At 47.3% G+C, this 17029-nt stretch overlaps 1 protein-coding gene across 2 annotated transcripts in view; it reads left to right on the top strand.

The window, feature by feature from the left end:
• OPLAH (5-oxoprolinase, ATP-hydrolysing) overlaps nucleotides 1-17029 on the top strand; it is a 294072-nt gene that overhangs the window by 66344 nt on the left and 210699 nt on the right. Inside the window, exon 1 of one of the 2 annotated variants that reach the window (XM_086966420.1) lies at nucleotides 10869-11065. The exons of the other annotated variant lie outside the window; for it this stretch is intronic. The gene's annotated coding sequence lies outside the window, so the exon portion shown is untranslated. Of the gene's footprint in view, nucleotides 1-10868; nucleotides 11066-17029 lie in introns of those variants that run through there. 2 annotated transcript variants of the gene reach the window in all.

The following is a 17029-nucleotide window of genomic DNA, read 5'->3' as shown; positions in this document are numbered from 1 at the left end:
GTCTACATGAGCCCCCTCGCGGCCATCGCACGCAAACACAACCTCAGCATAATCTCCTACGCCGATGACACCCAGCTGATCCTCTCCCTGACCAACGACCCCGCCTCCGCCAGAGCCAACCTGCACGAAGGGATGAAAGAGGTAGCCGAGTGGATGACGACCAGCCGCCTGAAACTAAACTCTGACAAGACGGAGGTCCTCATCCTGGGCTCCTCACCCTCCGCCTGGGACGACTCCTGGTGGCCTCCCGCCCTGGGCACCGCACCCAAACCGACAGACCATGCACGCAACCTGGGCTTCATCCTGGACTCCTCCCTCTCCATGACCAGGCAAGTCAACAACGTCTCCTCGGCGTGCTTCAACATCCTACGCATGCTACGGAAGATCTTCTGGTGGATCCCCACCGAGACCAGGAAAACCGCCACCCAGGCCCTCGTCACCAGCCGACTGGACTACGGCAACGCCCTCTACGCTGGTACCACCGCCAAGCTCCAGAAGAGACTCCAGCGGATCCAGAACGCCTCAGCCAGACTCATCCTCGACATCCCACGAACCAGCCACATCTCCGGACATCTGAGAGACCTTCACTGGCTCCCCGTCAACAAAAGAATCACCTTCCGCCTCCTCACCCACGCACACAAAGCCCTACACGACCAAGGCCCGAGCTACCTCAACAGCCGGATCAACTTCTACGCTCCCAAACGCCACCTCCGATCAGCCAACCACGCCCTCGCCGCCGTCCCCCGCATCCGAAGAGCGACTACAGGAGGAAGGTCCTTCTCCTACCTGGCCGCCAAGACCTGGAACTCCCTCCCTCCCGACCTGCGCCTGACCCAAGACCACCTCTCCTTCAGGAAGAAGCTGAAGACCTGGCTGTTCGAGCAGTAGCGGCACCCCCCCCCCCCACCCCCCCCCCCCAGCGCCTTGAGACCCTACGGGTATGTAGCGCGCTCTATAAGTGTCATTGATTGATTGATTGATTGATTGATAGATAGATATAGTGAGGGCGATAGATAGATTGAGTGAGTGTGATAGATAGAGTGAGGGCGATAGATAGAGTGAGGGCGATAGATAGATAGAGTATGGGCGATAGATAGACAGAGTGATGGCGATGGATAGGTAGAATGAGGGCGATAGATAGATAGAGTGAGGGGGATAGATAGAGTGAGGGCGATAGAAAGATAGAGTGAGGGCGATAGAGTGAGGGCGATAGATAGAGTGAGGGCGATAGATAGATAGATAGATAGAGTGAGGGCGATAGATAGATAGATAGATAGATAGAGTGAGGGCAATAGATAGATAGAGTGAGGGCGATAGATGGATAGCGTGAGGACAATAGATAGATAGAGTGAGGGCAATAGATAGATAGAGTGAGGGCGATAGATAGAGTTAGGACGATAGATAGATAAAGAGATGTTGTGAGGGCGACAGATAGATGGAGTGAGGGCGATAGATAGAGTGAGGGTGATAGATAGAGTGAGGGCGATAGATAGAGTGAGGGCGATAGATAGATAGATAGATAGATAGATAGATAGATAGATAGATAGATAGAGTGAGTGAGGGCGATAGATAGACAGAGTGAGGGCAGTAGATAGATAGAGTGAGGGCGATAGATAGAGTGAGGGCGATAGAGGGAGGGCGACAGATAGATAGATAGAGGTATGATAGATAGATAGATTGATAGACAGATAGAGTGAGGGCTATAGATCGAGTGAGGGCGATAGAGTGAGGCGATAGATAGAATGAGGGCGATAGATAGATTGATAGCGTGAGGACTATAGAGTGAGGGCGATAGATAGATAGAGAGCGATAGATAGAGGGCGATAGATAGATAGAGGTATGATAGATAGATAGAGGGCGATAGATAGATAAAGGAAGGGCGATAGATAGAGTGAGGGCGATAGAAAGATAGAGTGAGGGCGATAGATAGAGTGAGGGTGATAGAGTGAGGGCGATAGATAGATAGATAGAGTGAGTGCAATAAATAGATTGATAGAGTGAGGGCGATAGATAGAGTGAGGGCGATAGATAGAGTGAGGGCGATAGATAGAGTGAGGGTGCTAGATAGAGGGCGATAGATAGATAGAGGGCGATTGACAGATAGATCGAGTGAGGGCGATAGATAGATAGATAGAGGGCGATAGATAAATAGATAGAGGGCGATAGATAGATAGAGGGCGATAGATAGATAAAGGAAGGGGAATAGATAGATAGAGTGAGGGCGATAGAGTGAAGGCGATAGATAGAGTGAGGGCGATAGATAGAGTGAGGGCGATAGAGTGAGGGCGATAGACAGATAGAGGGCGATAGATAGATAGATAGAGTGAGGGCGATAGATAAATAGATAGATAGAGTGAGGGCGATAGATAGAGTGAGGGCAATAGATAGCTAGAGTGAGGGCGATAGATAGATAGTGTGAGGACAATAGATAGATAGAGTGAGGGCAACAGATAGATGGAGTGAGGGCGATAGACAGAGTGAGGGCGATAGATAGAGTGAGGATGATAGATAGAGTGAGGGCGATAGATAGAGTGAGGGAGATAGAGTGAGGGCAATAGAGTGAGGGCGATAGATAGATAGATAGGTAGATAGATAGATAGATAGATACATAGATAAAGTGAGGGCGATAGATAGATAGATAGAGTGAGTGAGGGCGATAGATAGACAGAGTGAGGGCAATAGATAGATAGAGTGAGGGTGATAGAGAGAGTGAGGGCGATAGAGGGAGGGCGACAGATAGATAGAGTGAGTCCGATAGATAGATAGATTGATAGACTGATAGAGTGAGGGCGATAGATAGAGTGAGGGCAATAGATAGATGGAGTGAGGGCGATAGATAGAATGAGGGCGATAGATAGAGCGAGTGCGATAGATAGATTGATAGCGTGAGGGCGATAGAGTGAGGGCGATAGATAGAGAGCGATAGATAGATAGAGGGCGATAGATAGATGAAGGAAGGGCGATAGATAGATAGAGTGAGGGCAATAGAAAGATAGAGTGAGGGCGATAGATAGAGTGAGGGTGATAGAGTTAGGGCGATAGATAGAGAGATAGAGTGAGTGCGATAGATGGATTGATAGAGTGAGGGCGATAGATAGAGTGAGGGCGATAGATAGAGTGAGGGCGATAGATAGATTGAGGGAGATAGATACAGGGCGATAGATAGATAGAGGGCGATAGACAGATAGAGGGCGATAGACAGATAGATCGAGTGAGGGCGATAGATAGATAGAGGGCGATAGATAAATAGATAGAGGGTGATAGATAGATAAAGGAAGGGCGATAGATAGATAGAGTGAGGGCGATAGAGTGAAGGCGATAGATAGAGTGAGGGCGATAGATAGAGTGAGGGCGATAGATAGAGTGAGGGCGATAGATAGATAGAGTGAGGGCAATAGATAGAGTGAGGGCGATAGATAGAGTGAGAGCAATAGATAGAGTGAGGGCGATAGATAGATAGAGTGAGGGCGATAGATAGATAGAGTGAGGGCGATAGATAGAGTGAGGGCGATAGATAGAGTGAGGGCGATAGATAGAGTGAGAGCAATAGATAGAGTGAGGGCGATAGATAGATAGAGTGAGGGCGATAGATAGAGTGAGGGCGATAGATAGATTGAGGGCGATAGATACAGGGCGATAGATAGAGGGCGATAGACAGATAGAGGGCGATAGACAGATAGATCGAGTGAGGGCGATAGATAGAGGGCGATAGATAAATAGATAGAGGGTGATAGATAGATAAAGGAAGGGCGATAGATAGATAGAGTGAGGGCGATAGAGTGAAGACGATAGATAGAGTGAGGGCGATAGATAGAGTGAGGGCGATAGATAGATAGAGTGAGGGCAATAGATAGAGTGAGGGCGATAGATAGAGTGAGAGCAATAGATAGAGTGAGGGCGATAGATAGATAGAGTGAGGGCGATAGATAGATAGAGTGAGGGCGATAGATAGAGTGAGGGCGATAGATAGAGTGAGAGCAATAGATAGAGTGAGGGCGATAGATAGATAGAGTGAGGGCGATAGATAGATAGAGTGAGGGCGATAGATAGATAGAGAGGGCGATAGATAGATAGAGGGCGATAGCTAGATAGACAGATAGATAGAGTGAGGGCGATAGATAGAGTGAGGGCGATAGATAGATAGATAGAGTGAGGGTGATAGATAAATAGATAGATAGAGTGAGGGCGATAGATAGAGTGAGGGCGATAGATAGAGTGAGAGCAATAGATAGAGTGAGGGCGATAGATAGATAGATAGAGTGAGTGAGGGCGATAGATAGATAGAGTGAGGGCGATAGATAGATAGAGAGGGCGATAGATAGATAGAGGGCGATAGCTAGATAGATAGACAGATAGATAGAGTGAGGGCGATAGATAGAGTGAGGGAGATAGAGTGAGGGCAATAGAGTGAGGGCGATAGATAGATAGATAGGTAGATAGATAGATAGATAGATAGATACATAGATAAAGTGAGGGCGATAGATAGAAAAATAGATAGACAGATAGATAGATAGAGTGAGGGCGATAGATAGAGAGATAGAGTGAGGGAGATAATAGAGCCCGCTTTGATGTTCTCAGTGAGCCGTGTGGCCACTGAGAACTTCAAAGCGGCCGCAAAATTCTCACCATTTGCCATCAACCTCCCTTATCCTACTTCCTGCTTGTTTTCACTGGGATTCCCGAATTAATTTATTTTGTTTGTTCTTGCTAGCGGCAGCTGAAATCCATCTTCAATGGACCGACACACTTGAGTCATTCTTTTTCAACAGGCAATCTCTGATTATTTATATTTTTTATACAGGTTACAATTGGTTTTAGGGTGTGACCTTTTGTCTAGTTAAACATAGTTGAGTGTGGCTATTGAGGGGCTGGAGCGTTTTCAGCATGTGCAACAATGGCAACAGTGCAGGGTGGGACGATACGTGCAGCCTGGGCGGGGACTGTCACGCGCTGCGTAATAAAAGCAACTCAGGCAAGGTCATCGTGCCCTTTTAAGCCCTTTTAAATTCACAAGGCGGCTCCCAGCCGAGGGCTTCAGGTGGAATGTGTGAGACATGAAGTAAATCAACATTACCATATGCAGTGAATATACATTAGGAAAAACACACTCTGCAGCAACCGCCGGCTCTCTCTATCCCAGTCAGGCGTAGCCCCTCCCTGCCCCTGAACAGCAGAGCCAGATGAGTGCAGCAGCACTGGAGGGTTGTGTGCCTGTGACGTAGCCCACATAACAGCACTCATCCGACCCTCATAATTTTAAAATGAGCATTGACAAAGTTCTCTTATCAATCACAAAGTAAAATATTTAACACTACCAAGTTAGTGTTACAAGTCAGACGGTCACCCAGGTGAACCAGGTATGTGTGAGAAGTTTAACCAGGTCTGTCTTTGCATTCTGGGCTTGAAGTCGTACATTTAAAACAGGCAGAGAAGTCCTCGGAAGGGCTGTGCAACATTTTTGTTTCTCTGTCCCACTGCCAAGTGTTTTAAAAACCTTTGCAGCATTTATACATTCTGCAATGATCGAAAAAAGTCAGATGATGGTAGGATTTCCCACGAACTGCAGCAAACACTCAATGTTGATGTGACATCTCTCGGGGGGGGGGGGGCTTCTTGCAAATGAGGGGGGACCTTCTCCTGCAAACGAAGATGGATGCAGCTGGTAACATCGTCACAAGGGTGGAAATTAGAAGTATGCTATGAGAAGGAAACTAGGGTTGGTGAATTCTAGTCTAACATTAATATCCCTGCTTGTAGTTGTTTCCTAGTGATTTAATAGCTCAAGGAGGCCATATAGCTATAAATGGTCTCTCTCCAAATCATAATATACTAGCCCACGACCACCAGCCACAACTAGAGCGCTTGTGCACAAACATGCACCAATAGGCCACCGCTCCTGCCCCTGCTGAGATTTGGCTCATGTGGTACACTCGCTCTTTATATCCCACTTAGATTATCTAAACCTGTGTTGCTTTGGGGAGGTGATGAGGAATTAGAATAAAATCACATCTAAGGGGTGAGCGAGGGGAGGCAATGAGTCTGATGGTGCAAGCCACCTTTCGTGACGTCACTTCCTGTCGTGACGTCAGCGTCCCCCCACTTATTTTTTTAGGACTTTTGCCCTGGTGCTATCCATGTAAGCAAGCACTTGAGTGCCACACTTAGGGATATTCAGCACTACATAAATGCTGCATTACAATACAAGTTGGAGCAGGAAAACTGTAGTTTCTGAAGTGACACTCGAGAGAAACAGCAACACTGAAGTGATTTATTGTAACGACTTGATTTTCAAAAGAAATGCAAAATAGTCTGACAAATAAGAAAATAAATATACAGGAAGCACATGGCTACTTTGTAGTTACAAAAGCTAATCCGAAGTATTAAGAGTGTTAGGGAGGTTGGAAGCGCGGAACAAATGTCACAGTGTTTAAACGAGTTGTTCAAGTTAACAGTTTCACATTGCTATGTTTAGGAGAGGCAACCAGAAGAGGGCGGGGGGAGGACTTTCCAGGAACGTGTTTACCACCACTGAGCAATCAGCATGCACTGAGATCATGTAAAGGAACTCCTTGGGCAAGGTCCGTTAAAAGTTCACAGTGGACTACAGCACCCAGTATCAGAGGAATTAAATGCACCGTCCTAGTGTACTGAATGACTCCGCAGACAAAAACAAGCCTATATTAGGAACACTTGTAATAAAAAACATGTGATTTAATCATAATGCAGAAACTATCTGTTGTATCACTTTCTAAGAAACATGCCACCAGTGTCAAGATTCCATTATATTTTTAACTGCGTGCTTCATAAACGCAGTAAATGTTCCATTGCTTATTGCTGCATTTGAAGCGCATGAGCTCATGGTTACACTGTAATTTCAGTGACGGGCTGTGGCATGATGGCATTGCGTGGTGGGGTGGGGGAGCGGCTTCTTTTGAAGTATGATGCCGAGGCTCACAGGCTGCCAAATGGGGTGAAGCATCAGACCTGTACAAGAGCAGAAGAAACAAGCTCTCGGCATTGCGTTGTGGGGTCGGGGAGCGGCATTGGGTGGCGGGGGAGCGGCTTCCTTTGAAGTCTGATGCCGATGGTGTGCGATGTGCACGCACCTGGCTCACATGAACTGTATCCGATCCGCAGTTTGGGTAGACTTTTGAAAAGCCTTACTATAATCTCGCCAAGCATCCCTACGGGATGGCTTAGGCGAGACCTAAAAAGTGGTGGATGGAATGATTGAATTGATCTCAGCAACTTGTAATTTACTCAGGCCCGCATCCCAGTCCATCGTTGGGTTGCTCACCATGCCACCTCAGTTTGGACCTAGCCATATGCAGTCTTGACTCTGCTTCAATGGGAAAAGTCCAGCTGGAGCTGCCAGGCCGGGTCCTGAGTTGCTTATGTTCCGGGTCAGGGAGGACCAGTATCAGAGACTAATTCAAGCATTCAATCATTACTTTTTTGCATACTTTAGTGTGTCACCTTAAGTACAATGGATATGCCCAGATGTGGGTCGCATGCACACTGTGTTACTAGACTCAAGCTATACCCGGCTGATGAGCCCTAAATCGTAACTAGGGCAAAACCCAGCTCTGGGTTGCTTGTGTACGGGTTAATGCAGTTTGTTTGTACATTTATATAGCGCAGCTTATCACCTGTGAGGGTATCCAGGTGCTGTCCATAGGCACAGGGAGATTAGGTGATTTGCCCAGAAATACAGCATGTTGCGCTGATGCAGAGACTCAAACTCGGATCCCCAGTTGGCAGCTCTGGCTGATGCACCACATCCTCTTAGCACCTGGCCCTGCCGTTTGGGCTGGACTGTTCCCATTAGAGCAGGGTCAAGACTGATTTGCACATAACAGGGTCCAAACATGCTAGCTCCTGCATCCTACAAATGAAAACTATAAAAAGTTGCTTTCATTTATTAATTCTAAATGTTAGAAGCTCTAATTCACTCAGAGCTAGACTGAGAAAAGAAGCTCCAGCCAATTGTTTACACAGGCTTCGGTTAGGAGAACACAACAGCCAGGTTGAAATTCAGAAATCTTTTTTAAATGACTTTTTAATAGAGAGTGGTACCGTTGTTTAAGGCTTTTTTTCGTAGTTCTTGTTGATTATGAAAATATCTTCAATGCCAAGAAGCTTTGTAATTGTACACTGAACAAATAAAATAACATAAACTTGCTGCTGAATTTATAATGGGATAAATGAGACTACGAGTACCAGAATGCAAATGGAAAACTTGGATTGGACCTACTACTGATCACCCTGGGAAACTTGGAAGCTCTTTGTTTACATATAGCTTTTTTGGAAAGTGAACGTGTTAGTCCACTATTCCTTTAATAAATTGCGTTAATCTTTTTCATCCAAATTTATTGTAGAGCGTGTGTAGTGCTTATCCGTCCCTGTGTGGGGCGCAGAAGTGCTGATCCACTTGTATGACACGAACAGGGGAACTGCTTTCCTGCTCGGGTGAAGGACCCGGTGATTGTCACCACAATCAATGCCCCTGGAATGGCACCGCTGTCGTTGCCTGCACTGTGCTCTAATGGCTGTCCCTGTTCTGTCCATCCTACGCGGCCTGCTACCATGGCATATCATCCAAGGACCCCGTGCCCCGCCTGGCAGGTTTAGTCACTCCTAGATTTGTAACCAGCAGCGCTGTGCACTCGGGTACCGGAAACCAGCACGTTAGGGAGTACAGCACACACGTTCACAAACAATCACAGCAAAGTCACCACAGGCCGGGTAGCTGCAGCGATGCTGCTGCTGTCTGCACGGACACGTTTTTTAAAGACTACAAACCTGCAACAGTGAATGCCATATTTTTTACCCTTTTCACACATGGGAAAATTAACCCCTTTGGCGCTGGTGTCGGAACCGCTCGTTACCAGTCTCGGTCGCGCTGTGCTGGTGACGGAGCAGTTCCGTCACGACCCACTCGGCGCGCCTGCGCGGCGCGTTCTATTGAGCGGGCGGGGCCGTGACGGAACCGCTCCATCACAAGCACAGCACGCCCGAGGCTCGTGACGGAGCAGTTCCGTCACGAGTACTGGAGCGACGTGCGGCCCCCCTCCCCACTAGCGCTGCGGCGGAATAGCCGCCGCAGCAAAGGAGTTAAGTAATTTGTGCAGAAGCAAAGGGTTTTTGTTTACCCTGGGAAAAGCACTACGCTACGCTCGCATAGTTTGCGCTACTTCACTCTACACAAACTGCACGTAACAGTGCAAACATGCGTAGCGTAGTGCAGCGGTCATTTTTTGCTTGCTCGCGGTCCTCAACGTCAAGTTGGCGACCGCGAGCAAGCAAAATGACATCCCGGCGATACTTTTTCCTCATTGGCGATCGGCAACATCACGTTGCCGATCGCGAGCGTGGAAAATAAACCTCCCGGCGAGATTCTCAACGCGGGGAGGTCAGATTTCTCATTGCGAGTGGTCGCGTATGCTTGCGACCGCCAGGGGCGGCTCCAGGCTCATGGTGGCCCTGGGCAGGGAGCGTAGGTAGGGGGCCCTGTAAGAGGGGTCCGGGCGGGGCGGAGCGCAGAGGCCAGTGAAGAGGAGGGGGGTCAGGGTGTTTGGAAGTGGAACAGAGCCGGAGGCCCCAAAATCCCTAACAGGGGCCGCCACGCAAATATGTATCCATCCTCTGCGGATTATTAAATAAAGAATATATATTGGCGTGGTGGCCCCTGGGGTTTGGTGGCCCTGTGCAGGTGCACAGCTTGCACATGCCTAAGGCCGCCCCTGCGACCGCTCGCGATGAGAAACTACCAGTCCGTGTTGAGAAAGCTGCCGTTCGAGTACAAATCTACTTGAGCTGCAGTAAAAGACAGCTCGCACTGTGCAAGATGCTTTCAATGATTGTACATTGTTCGGACAAGCATCCTGCACTGTGCAATCATGGCGAACAGAGTACTACGCAGTTCACGTAGTGCTACGCGTAGCTCGCGTAGTGCGAAGTGCACTTTGCATAACTTAGCGTAGCGCTACTTCGCGAACTACGCCCAGGGTTAGTTTTTGTGCCGACAGCGAATAACAGAGCAAATAGGCCTCTCCTTCGAGACGGTTGGCTCTGCTATTCCCTTTTGTTCATGTTGTACAGCAAGGGCATTGCTGAGTTTGGCAATGATTTGTAGCCACTGTACATCAGTGTGACTGCTGTGCTGCATGGCTCCTGAATGATAATGGGAAAAAACTATGAAGCAACCAGTGCTAATGCACTTAAAAAACAGGGCTAAAGCCCTGGCTGCATTATAGTGCTTTTCTTAAATTCGTTTTAGGCATACTGCAAAGCATCCGTGCTGCTGCACAGCATGACTGCGAAACCAATGTACACCGCCAAAGCCAATAGATCTCACAGGAGAGACCGACTTGTTTTGCCAATGCTTGTTCTAGTTTGCACCAGGCCATGCAGCACCCTTCCTGTTTTCGCGGATAGCAGGGCTGGGAGGCGTTCTTTTACAGTCAGAAATGCTGTGTTACAGTCGCCTGTATTCATCTTTGCTGGGCTCCTCTCTGTTGAGTCAGTAGGCGGAGGACAGGCGTGCTGTGCAGCCAATGGCGTGTTAATGACATGCCTGGAGTTAGCTCAGCGGGTTAACGCATCAGCTGCAGAACAGGTTGCAGGTTCAGATTCCAGCCTTCTGTCATGGGCTACTGGTTGGTAAAGTGTTATAAAAACACCAGACCGGGAAGAATAACGGCCTGGGCCGCCACGGCTGCTCCCTCTCGGCAGTGCACACACACGTCCCCAGTGAGTTCCTCCTCTGGCGTGGGCGGCCCTGCTTCTGGGCCCTTGGCTGACAAGAGCCGTGGCTTCTCGGGAGCGCTGAGGTGAGCCCGCCCGGAGGCGCCGGGGCGGGGTCCGGCGTCATCGCACGGGTTGGGACTCATTAAAGGGAGGCCTGAAGGAAATGGTGTCGGTGTCAGAAGTCATTTCAGAAAGCTGCAGGTGCGGGGTTGTTTGCTTTCTCTCAGCCTCTGACCCACTGCTCTGCTCGAGGGGTCCTGGCAAGGCCAGCCGCTTCCGCTGCACCTTTTCAAGGAGAGTTTTCGGTTTGGGAATTGTGAGTATTATTGAACCTGTTTGTGTAGTGGAGGGTTCACACAGCTGCTGCCGTGCTGTACCTGCACTGTGGGTACCGAAGCTTGCACAGCTGCTCCCGTGCTGTACCTGTACTGTGGGTACTGATGCTTGCACAGCTGCTGCCATGCTGTACCTGCACTGTGGGTACCGAAGCTTGCACAGCTGCTCCCGTGCTGTACCTGTACTGTGGGTACTGATGCTTGCACAGCTGCTCCCGTGCTGTACCTGTGCTGCTGCTAGGGAATCTTGCACTGCTGCAGCTGTGCTGTTCCTGTACTGTGAGTACTGATGCTTGCACAGCTGCTGCCGTGCTGTACCTGTACCGTGGGTACTGATGCTTGCACAGCTGCTGCCGTGCTGTACCTGTACCGTGGGTACTGATGCTTGCACAGCTGCTGCCGTGCTGTACCTGTACCGTGGGTACTGATGCTTGCACAGCTGCTGCCGTGCTGTACCTGTACCGTGGGTACTGATGCTTGCACAGCTGCTGCCGTGCTGTACCTGTACCGTGGGTACTGATGCTTGCACAGCTGCTGCCGTGCTGTACCTGTACCGTGGGTACTGATGCTTGCACAGCTGCTGCCGTGCTGTACCTGGACCGTGGGTACTGATGCTTGCACAGCTGCTGCCGTGCTGTACCTGTACCGTGGGTACTGATGCTTGCACAGCTGCTGCCGTGCTGTACCTGTACCGTGGGTACTGATGCTTGCACAGCTGCTGCCGTGCTGTACCTGTACCGTGGGCACTGATGCTTGCACAGCTGCTGCCGTGCTGTACCTGTACCGTGGGTACTGATGCTTGCACAGCTGCTGCCGTGCTGTACCTGTACCGTGGGTACTGATGCTTGCACAGCTGCTGCCGTGCTGTACCTGTACCGTGGGTACTGATGCTTGCACAGCTGCTGCCATGCTGTACCTGTACCGTGGGTACTGATGCTTGCACAGCTGCTGCCATGCTATACATGTGCTGCTGCTAGGGAAGCTTGCACTGCTGCCGCTGTGCTGTTCCTGTACTGTGGGTACTGGTGCTTATGATGCTTCCTCTGCTGCTGCCATGCTGTACCTGTACTGTGGGTACTGAAGCTTGCACTGCTGGTGCCGTGCTGTACCAGTGCTGTGAGTACCGTAGCTTGCACTGCTGCTGCCACACATTATCTGTACTGTTGGTAGGGGAGCTTAGACTGCTGGCCTGTACATTTACTGCGGCTAGGGAAACTTGCACTGCTGCTTCTGTGCTGTACCTGTACTCTGGGTACCGAAGCTTGCACTGATGCTGCTGACATGCTGTTCCAGTACTGCGTCTAGGGAAGCTTGCACTGCTGCTTCTGTGCTGTACCTGTAGTGTGCTCGCACTGTTGTTGCTGTACATCTTCTCCGAGAGATGGTAGTTTGCACTTCTTCATACATACTGTACCTGTACTGGGGGTGCCGAAGCTTGCACTGCTGCCTGGATGGACATTTTCTGTGAAAGAGGGGATCATGTACTTGTACAGCCATGCTGTGACTGTGCGGTGGCTTGCACTGCTGCTGCCGTACATCCTATATGTTGGAAGTGAGATTGATATACCTGGCTCTCTAAGGAGGGTGGCTTGTGCTGCTCCTGCTGTTCTGTACATCTTCTTTGAGAAGGGTTGTTTGCACTGAGACTACCTGTTCTGTGAAGGAGGAAGTTTACACCCCTAGTACAGTGCTGTAAATCTGAACGGGGGGGGCATTGCTGGTGCCATGGTGTACTTGTGTATAGGAAGGGAGTTTGCAAAGCTACTACCAAATGTAATTTTACGGTCAGGAGGGTAGTTTGTTGTGGGTGAGCGAAGCTTGCACTTCTGTATATCTTCTGTGCTACCTAGTGTGCGAAGTTGCTGTAGATGTTTGCAATGTTTCTGTGTAAGAAGTTTGACATGTCTTCCAGAGTTCTTGGGAGGGAGTGATGTTGATGAAGGCCTAGGCGAGTGTGGTGAAGTCCTTGAGGATTGAGAAGATCCCCTTACTACAGTTGGCGCTCCCTTCGATGTGATCAGCTAGCGCACTTTTCTTAGTGTCTCTCAGTTGCTAGTAATACTGGCAGAGTGAAGACTTGTAGGTGGTTCTGTTGGTGGTTTCTTGCTAGTCTGGCCATTTTCTCTCTAGCCGTTTGCAGTGTCATTTGGCATCTCGAAGGTCCTCTGTTTACCAGCTGGCCTGCTTGTTGAATCCTATTTGCTTGTTGGGTTGGATGGGTGTGAGGGAGCCTGCACAGTTCTTGATCCAGTAGTTAAAGTTGGTGATGTCCTTGTTGAGGTTGTTCATGGGGTTTGGTAATCGGTGCTGAGGGTGTTGATACAGTCTGATTCTGACATTTCCCCCCAGCTGTGGCTTGGCAGGCTGATGCTGGTGGGTGCGTTGCAAATCATGGGCCAGACTCAACTTGCTTGAGCTATGAGGCCTGGGGTGGGTGAGTGGAATTTACTATGGTAATCCTAGAGTCGTCCCACATGCAACACTCAAATTTAGTTTGAGGCATGTCCTATAACCTCAGTAAACTCAGAGACCTAAGTCTGGTAGAACAAAAGCTGAGTTTTCAGCAACCAGACAGTGGATACACATGAATGCATTTGACATCTTCATTTACTCCTTTGAAGTCGTCCTACTTGTTATGTGTAAAGCCAACAGACTTGGCAAACAGGCATTGACACTGTAATGTCAAAAAAGGTCTACTGTGGTTCTGGCTTGTCAGACTGTGGGGACAAAGAACATCCCTGTCCAAGGGCCAGCTAACATTTGCCTGTGAAAGGAAAAACCTCTTCGAAGTGCTCCCCAAGTGTCATATGAAAAAACCCAAGCATGCCTGTCAGGCAAGACGTGACATTGAGCAGGATTTGACACCTCTGTGGTCATAAAAGATCCTCACAGGCTCATCCTGCATATTTTCGTTTGCCAGGTTCAGATGGGTCCTCTCTGCCTATTCAGGTCAGACTATTGTTTGGTCCCGGGAGCAAGTCACACCCATTCACGCTTATTCAAATGCTAATTACTTGCTGGCAGAAGTGGCAGAGCAAAATGCAGATTTAGCATCCAGGGACTCCAGGTAGGGCAAAGGTAACTTTTTATAAGTAATCTTTCTAATGTATTTATTACAAATCAGTATTCACTAGTGAATTGGGCTTGTGATACATATTTCAAAAAGTTTAAAATTGAAATTTGTAGCTTTTTTCTATCTGGAGATAATATTCAATAAATAGAATATTGTATCCCAGTGCTTCCTACGGAACATCCAACTCTGCTACAATGAAAATAGTTTTTAGAACTTTTTTTACTGTAAGGACAAGTTTATTATTTTTTTTTACATGTTCTACTTTAAAATATCATGCACCCTGCCTTATAGGGAGTGAGACCTACCTTGGGGTGACTAATTGCTATTTAAAAGGATGGTTGTCAAAAAGGGATTCTTTTGACTGGTCGATTTTACAGCTTTAAAACTCCGCAGCTAGGCTACAATGGTAGGTCTGGAGACAGGTTTTACAGTGCTACTACAGTGGGTGGCACAATGAGTACTGCCGCACACTGGTAGCATACACTTGGGACCATAATATTAGGGACTTTAAGTAAATTAGAAGTGCCATTCAGGAGAATACCAACCATACCATGTTGGAAAAAGGCGCATAGCCACTCTACCCCTTGTTAGCAGGGGTAAAGTGCTCAGGTTTCTATAATCAGCAAACATAGGATTCACCAAAAAAGCTAAACAATCCAGAGAGACCTGCAGGAATGCCAGATTTCCAATACTGTACATTTTAGAATGATGTAAGCTTTCCGAGAATAGTTGTCTTTCTTTTTGTGAATCAGTATCTGCCTTAACCTAAACATCAGTGTCGGGTGAAAAAGGGAAAACTCTTGGATTAAATCCTTGCAGACAGAAAAATTGTGAAATTTTAATGCAATTATGAGTAGCTTTGCTATATAAAAGTTCTGCAATTGTTAAATAATAAGCCCATTCATCTGGAGTAGTATTTAAATGTGATTGAAGATACGGTGAAGACTTTGATTCGTTCTTTTTGTCCATTAAACTGAGGATAGTAATCAGAAGAAAGAGTTTGTTCAGTTTCCACTGCCTCGAAAATCACACCTTGAAAACATGAAAGACATTGAGATATGATAGTTTGAGGTAGACAATGAAGACAAAAAATACTTATGTCCCGTCGGTAACGTACACAAAGGCAAAAATGTGCCATATTTGAGAATGTGTGAACTGCATTAATTATTTGATGATATCCTTCTGAAAGTGGAAGGTCGTTATGAAGTCAGTGAAGATCATATGTCACTATTCAGAGGCTACTTGCACAGGCTTGAAAAGTGATAGCTTAAGTTGAAGACAAATGGAACAAGAAAGAACATATTCTTGAACACCACAATAAATAGTATGCCTCCTGAAATATCTTAAATCTAGATCGAATGTAGTCTCCACTACCCTGTGGCCAGAAATAGTAGCAGTATGACTTAACTACATCACATCAAGCTGTTGGTTTTTGGTTGGAAAAAACTTGCTTGTTGACTGAAATACATCTCTTTAAGGCGTACAAAAGGTGCCTCCAGACGAGACTCCTGTTATTTGAATCCATTTGTGCCGCAACTACCTTAATCCTTTTTAGGAAGGACTGAACCATTTCAACCACATGGGCACGTGAAATTAATGATTGCTCATAGGTAACTATTGGCTCATCAGTCAATATCAGCTTTTTAGCAATATCTGGAGGTCCCAAAATTGTAGCCTGAGTAAACATTATTTTAAACAAATTCAATGTCTTTTTAACTCATGCATCCCAAAGAACTCCTTTTATGAATGAATAAATTAATTTATTTATTTGCGTGGTTACTCAAATCCATTACAATAGAAAAGAAGAGCACTACGTTTAAAAGGTAAACAGTGTAATTAAAATCTAGAGGTCTAAAATTCAAACTTTTTAAAATCAAGGTAAATCTTTGTCCTCAGCAACTATTAAAAATTGTACATGCTCCAGTTAAGCTAATCAGGTAATACAAGATAGTAGTAGGCCTCCGCACAAGTGCCTGCCTGATCACTTAGCGGGGAGTGTCCATCAGCTTCGTGCGAGTGTTTTGTACAACATTACCAAACATAGCCATGTGCTTCACTATGTCCAGAGTATAAAGTTGAAGTACTGCCTCCTTTACAGTTCAAGTACCCAATTGTAGCAAGATGGGCCTGAGAAAAATTCTGCGCGCTAAACGCAAAGCCGGGCAACAAAATAGAATGTGGGCCAAAGACTCACGTTTATATTTACAGAGCCGATACTCCATGATCACTGGTCTTGCTGACCCGATGGGGTATAATTCTTTGAGGGGGAGAGGGTGTAGTCTGAACGCTAAAATCCTATGTAAGGCTTGTTTCCCCACGGCCTGCATAAGGTGGAGTTTGGAGCTGTGCTCTGTATGTGGGAGGTTTTGGGATTCATGGAATCCTCTTGTTACCAGCGATTCCATGTCCAAGATACGAGAACGGAAACATACTTGTTTTTTTATTGTGGTTTTGATAGCAGCTTACTTGACAGTCTTGGGGTCCCAGTTATCTGTTGCAAGTTTCAAAAGGTCTTTAGCAGAGGCGAGACCCGCTGACCAGGGATTGCCAGGTTCTAAGAAGATACTTTTTTTTTTTAAGCTTTTTATTTATTTTCTTGTTAATCATACATTTTACGAACATGCGACAAAAACATGCAGTACAGCATCTCACAGCGTTAAAATATACCTTCCAAACTATGCATTCGTATAATAACTGAAACCCTTCAGTCTTTATGCAGTCTTGGGCCAGTAGACCTCCTCCGACTCCGAGTCACTGTCTTCTTGGTCTGATAGTGGATCATAAGGCTCACCCCTGTACTTATTCCACGCCCCCCACAAAGTATTCAATTTTTTAGGGCAACCCCTGTTACGATATATCACTCTCTCGGCAA

Source organism: Lissotriton vulgaris, chromosome 4_1 (genome assembly GCF_964263255.1).
Source record: "Lissotriton vulgaris chromosome 4_1, aLisVul1.2, whole genome shotgun sequence".
Taxonomy (NCBI): domain Eukaryota; kingdom Metazoa; phylum Chordata; class Amphibia; order Caudata; family Salamandridae; genus Lissotriton; species Lissotriton vulgaris.
This window is presented reverse-complemented; position numbering and strand designations above follow the sequence as displayed.